This window comes from Dipodomys ordii, unplaced genomic scaffold (genome assembly GCF_000151885.1).
Source record: "Dipodomys ordii isolate 6190 unplaced genomic scaffold, Dord_2.0 Scaffold2, whole genome shotgun sequence".
Lineage (NCBI taxonomy): Eukaryota > Metazoa > Chordata > Mammalia > Rodentia > Heteromyidae > Dipodomys > Dipodomys ordii.
The window spans coordinates 30,931,649-30,937,648 of NW_012267218.1; the positions used below are offsets into that span (position 1 = coordinate 30,931,649).

A 6,000-nucleotide genomic window follows, 5' to 3' on the forward strand; every position below is an offset into this window, starting at 1 on the left:
TGGGATTGTAATACTACATTAAAGACTTTAATCTTCTGACATCCCTCCCAACTCAACTCAGAGTCTAGCAATAATTACAGCAACTTCTAGGACCCTCCCTGCATGTACAGATACCATGTTAGAACCTTATTCAGGTTCTGAGTTTAGCTGAATCTGTTCAGCATGAAATAGAGAAGTGGTCTGTGGGGCCCTAAGCTTAAATCTGAGCTTCCTCCTGAAGTCCAGCCAAGAGAACGGCACCAAGGCCTTCTCTCCCTCTTCACACTCCCAGATGGGAACAGCCCACCCAGATGGACTTGAGCCCACCACTGCAGCTGAGACCACCTAGCCCTGATTACTCTCAGAGTGGGGTCCCCACAGAGGCTCACCATGCCCTGCAGATCACGCTTTGTATCGTTCTCAATGCTGTATGGGAACAAACAGCACCATTTCTGCTCACATCTTTTATATGTTTGTGCTGCTACTGGGGCTTGAACTCAGGACCTGGACACTGTCCCTGAGCCCTTTCACTCCACTTGAGCTACAGCTCTACTTGTGGAATTTTGCTGGCTACTTGGAGATAAGAGTCTCACAGACTTTCTTGCCCAGGGTTCAAACTGTGATCCTCAGATTCTGAGTAGCTAGATTACAGATGTGAGTCACTGGTGCCCAGCAAAACTTTGTTGAGTGTAGTGGAAGTTATGTGAAGTTTTCCAACATATGTGAAGTTTTCCAACTGTACATGACAATTTCACAAATGTTCTTGCCCAGGCTGGCTTCAAACCATGATCCTCAGATCTCAGCCTTCCAAGTAGCTAGGATTGTATGTGAGTCACTGGCTGCCGGCCCTCAGAGACTTCTAATCAAAATGAAGGCAACAGAGCCAACACAGCTAGGCCAGCCTGTATCTCCAGACAGCCGACATCCTGAGGAGCTGCCAGCATCTCCAGACTGGCCTCTTGCTGATCACAGGTTGGACACTGCCCAGTTTTCTTTCTCCTGACTTCAGGTCACATCACAAACATGCTTGGGCTGTTCAGAGCTCTCTCTCTAACTTCCTGTGAGGTCAGATTCTATCTAGCTTTGCTCCAACTGGCAGGCTCAGAAAGTTCCTTCATCAACTAGGAGGGCCTGGCTGTTCAGCCCGCCACCAAGGGGAGTGGCCTGTCTGATGACCACTTCTCTAAGCCTCACCCCTTCGGCCCATCCCTCACTTCCTGAACCAGGGCAGGGCCCCCAGGAAACCACTTACCACAAATTTTGACAGCAGCATTTTAGATTACACCCTTTGGAGGCCCAGCAGAGAGGGGAAGAGACTCATTTGATGAGCTGATGGGAAGCAGTTTGAAGCCTACAGGCCTGGCCCCGAGCTCTCACTGTGTTGTTCTGTTACTGAAATCCTCAGCCAGGCACTGTAGTGGGTACCTGCACTTGAAAAGCTGAGGCAGAGCTATCTCTCTCTTCAGGCCAAGAATAGGAGACCAGTCTGGGCAGGCTAGCAAGACTCCATCTCAAAAATTAATTCTGCCAGGCACCAGTGGTTCATGCCTATAATCCTAGCTGCTACTCAGGAAGCTGAGATCTGAGGATTGAAGTTTAAAGCTGGCTGGGGCAGAAATGTCCTTGAGACTATCTCCAATTAACCAGCAAAAAAAAAAAAAGCCAAAAGGGAAACTGGTTCAAATGGTAGAGCACTAGCCTTGAGCAAAAAAGCTCAGGGGCAACATCCAGTTCCTGAGTTCAAGGCTCAGTAGCGACACAAAATAATAATTAAATATTAATATTAATAATAATAATAATAAATTAGGATCCCTGATGAATCCTTATCAAGGATCTTTGCAGAGCTTCCCCAGGGCCTCCCTCAACCTCTTGCCAACTCTGCAGGCTCTCTTCATGTTCCCCTCACCTTTCTGTTATCTCCCCTTCCCGGATAACTGATCTAGAGGTTGAGGAGAAGTAGACAGCCTTCACAGTTGTGAGGCCAAGAGGAGAGGCTAGGGAGAAGGTGCGATTCATCAGCAGATTGTAAGCAGGGGGAATTCCAGAGCAAGGGAGGGTCATGGCTGCCCCAGGTTATGCCATCTATCCTAGCGGCAAGAGCCAGCCTCCATCTGGGGCCACACATCCTCAAACTTCTATAAACCAGGGTAGGACAGAAAAGGGTCACTACTAGAAAGGCTTCAGTCCGGCTCTCTATTTTCATTGCCCTTGAATTGCCTTATTTCTGCTCCTGCTCAAAATTTAAAAGTTTGAAATAACCCACACAACCCCTGCAAAATTTGGTTGGAGAATTCATTTATTGCACAGCTCTACACGCATGATCTCATTGTTCATGTTCACAATGCTACATGTTGTAGTTATGTGACTAACTCCATTACACAGGTATGAAACACAGGCTCAAAACAACATGTCAAGGCTGAAGGGCTAGTAAAATGGCAAGTAAAGATTTGAACCTGACTGTGTCCAATTCTAAACCATGTTCCTAAGTGTGATCACAGTGGGATGCTGAAGAAAAGCAAATCAGAACTGAAGGAAAATAGCCCCCTGTAGACAATCAGTTCTAAAGTCCTGCCTGAAGGAAACCTTTACTGGATACCCCAGGCTAAACTATCAGCCCCCCACTTCCAAGACAAGTTGCTTCTACTTTCCCTACCATAGTCTTCTGCTATCATTAATACGCCCACCATTTCAATTAGCTAACTCATTTATTATCAGCTTCCCCCATCAGATGTCTGCTCTATGACACATGATAGTTGGAATGCTGCATTTTGTCCACTGCTGGGTCCCCAGAACCCAACAGTCATATAATATATAAAATGCTAATAACTGCTGGATGAATGAATATATAAATGAGTCCTGAAATAGAAAAGTGAAAGAGGAACAAAGGAGAGGAAAAAAGACAGAATCAAGCCGGGCGCTGGTGGCTCACATCTGTAATCCTACCTACTCAGGAGGCTGAGAGCTGAGGATCACAGTTCAAAGCCAGCCTGGGCAGGAAAGTCCGTGAGACTCTTATCTCCAATAAACCACTAGAAAACCGGAAGTGGCACTGTGGCTCAAGCGGTAGAGCACTCTCCGTGAGCTGAAGAGCGCAGGGGCAGTGCCCAAGCCCAGAGTTCAAGCCCCACAACCGGGGGAAAAAAAAAAAAAAAGACAGAATCTGGACCCTGAGAGGAGTCTGACAAAAGGAAATGAGGGCCTGGCACCCCCCCAGGGGGCTCCAGAGAACCTTGTTGATGGCAGTAGTGATTTCCAGTTGCCACAGTCCCAGCTTGAAGGCCTCTAGAAACTGGGGAAGAGCAGCAAGCAGGGCAGAGAGGGTTGTAGCCTTGGAACAAAGGCCTATGGACATACAGCTGGCCAGAGGGGCGGGGCAGAGCAGTGGCATGGGCAGAGAGGCAGCCTGGGCAAACAGGGAAGAGGGAGGAGTCACTGAGGAGGGGCTGAAGGCAGCTCTGCAGCTGCAAAGGTCTCACACACACACACACACACACACACACACACACACACACACATTCACCAGAGTCCCCTCCACCACCAACACAACACAGAACAGCTTCACAATTAACTATCACCAGGGCTGAGGCAGTGTTTGTGGCTACCTCCCAGCTCTGGGCCAAGAGCTTCTTCTCCAAGTTCTGAGAATGGGATGGAGGAGGTAAGATGTATGGTATTGCTACAGACCCTTTCCCCCTCCAGTCCAGGCCATCTCTCAGGCGGTGGCCTTTGGCCTGCTTTGGTGTAAACACACTGACTCTGGGATAGCAGTGGATTTGGTAAGGCCAGTGTTTACCCTGGAGCTGAAATATCTCAGGCCACCCTTGCTCCTGGTGTCTACCATCTCCTAGTGGCACACATGGGATATATCCAGTTGTAAAGCTCTTGAAAAGAGCCCCTCCACCCACTGGGCTGCTTTTCTTCTTCTTCTTCTTCTTCTTCTTTACTTATTTGGTTTTCTTGGTATAGAAGTTTACAGAGGCCGGGCGCTGGTGGCTCACGCCTGTAATCCTAGCTACTCAGGAGGCTGAGATCTGAGGATCGAGGTTCAAAGCCAGCCCGGGCAGGAGAGACCGTGAGACTCCTATCTCCAATAAATCACCAGAAAACCAGAAGTGGCGCTGTAGCTCAAGTGGTAGAGCGCTGGCCTTGAGCTGAAGAGCTGAGGAACAGCTCCCAGGCCCAGAGTTCAAGCCCCACGCCGACCAAAAAAAAAAAAAGTTTACAGAGCACTTTACCAAAAACCTTACAAAGAAAAGCAAGCAATCCTGCTTTATTCATTTGGAATTCATGTAGTGTCAGAAAAGGTAAGTAGATTGGCTAGGCAGATCAGAGTGGTGAGGAAATCTGAGCTCTGGTCCTTATTTGGCCAATAGGGACCCAGGCTGGAATCATCTCACCTCAGGCTCTTCTGCCTTCCAGTGTAAATGGAGCAGGCTAATCTGAGCAGCCTTCCAATCTGGTGACTATCCATCTTTGATGGTATGTAGCACGTCCAGGCTAAAAGTCAGAAGGCAGTCCAGGCTGGACTCCCAGTCCACTGCCCTTTCTATTCATCCTGCTGCCACTTCTAATAACAAGAAATAGAAATGCCACAAAGCAGTTCTTAAACAAACCAATCCCTGAGCAGCTGGGATTTGGCCTGAGGCTAACCAGCTCCAAGCCCCATCCCCAGGGACCCAAGGGATTTGTTGTCCAACCTTTCAGGAAGGGGAGGGGGGAGACAGAAGAGGCAGCTACCACGTTAATAGCAGGTGTACAAAGGGAAGACACACCAGCTAACTAGAGTGAGCCAGAGGTGAAGAATGACCGTGAAAGATTCACTTTCTTTAGGGTCTCATTCCCTAGGCTTTCTGGGTAGCTGGGGTTCAGTGGCGCAGGATCCCGAATGCCGCAATGTTATGGCTGGAAAGGTAGCCTCTTCCTCGGGAAGGCCAGGCCTCTCTGGGCTGTCATTACTCTCCCTGCTTATTATTTCTTGAGCAAGCGCCATGTGACTGGGCTGTGTGCAAAAGCCTGATTGGGGAGACTAGGAACCCCCAGGCCTGAGTTCCCTGTTAGTTGATGCAGTCCTGGTCGCCTCCTGGGGGCCTCAGAGCAACGGACTGGCCAGTATACGGCCCACAGCTTAGGGAGTGACCTCCAGAACGAAACTCTTATCATGCCTTTGCCACCTCCCCCTTAACGCCCCCCAAAAAACCCTCACACACACACACACTCGCCTCCAGCCATTACAGGTCTCCCTTTTTCCTTTTGTTTATGAAAAGTTGCTCCCCCACAAAAAGTAAAAGCTACCTACACAACGTGGTGCAAAGCTCAAACCTGAACTCCTTAGCCCGGCTTCGCAAACCACAGGGCTGAGAACCGGGTGCAAATAACCAATGCCGTGGATGGCAGGAGCGGGCAAGGTCGAGGCAGTCCGTGGCAAACAAGCGGCTCGGTGCCTAAAGCTCCGGGACACCCCGCTACAAGCGCCCGCTCGAACCACGCCGAGAGAGGCGGGGAGCCAGCTTCCCAGAAGCCAGCACCGTGCGGCACTGACCGGGAACCGGCCGCGCGCGGCGGGGCCGCGGGACGGAAGCCGAGTGCTCCCCCAGGCCGGTGCGCGGCCAGAAGGCAAGGAGCGGAGCACCGGTGCGCCCGCCGGAGCGCAGCCTAGCGGGCTCCCCGGACTTCAAACCAAGCCTCCGCGGAACCAACCCCAGGCACTCGACCCTTCTGTTTCCGGGGTGGGGGCAACAAGGACGGTGTAGATCTCCACCGAGACCGACGCGCACTCTCACCCAGCCCGCAGCCGACGCCGCACGGGCCTTCCCCAGGGGCTCCCAGTCCTCGGTCCCCGCCTGGGGGCTTGCCCCGAAGGGCCCGGGAAGGCGGGGACCCTGCGTCCCTCCAGGCACAGCCACTTGGCCGACCGCACGTGGGTTCCGGGAGAGGGGAGAAGCGGGGGTCACTCACCGATCGGCGGCCACCCCGCTGACTCCGGACCGGCGCGGCGCGCGGAGCTGCCGGGTGACGCGGCGA

The 6,000-nt window shown here is 51.6% G+C and overlaps 1 protein-coding gene across 4 annotated transcripts in view; it reads right to left on the reverse strand.

Annotated features, from left to right (window-relative positions):
* The window catches only part of Plekhg3 (pleckstrin homology domain containing, family G (with RhoGef domain) member 3), a 45,311-nt gene extending 39,311 nt beyond the window's left edge, over positions 1–6,000 (reverse strand). For 3 of the 4 annotated variants that reach the window (XM_013016682.1, XM_013016662.1, XM_013016688.1), the window contains exons 1-2: positions 5,935–6,000; positions 4,377–4,476 (exon numbers count right to left, since the gene is read on the reverse strand). The gene's annotated coding sequence lies outside the window, so the exon portion shown is untranslated. The remainder of the gene's footprint in view (positions 1–4,376; positions 4,477–5,934) is intronic. The other variant, XM_013016672.1, reaches the window with a different exon arrangement.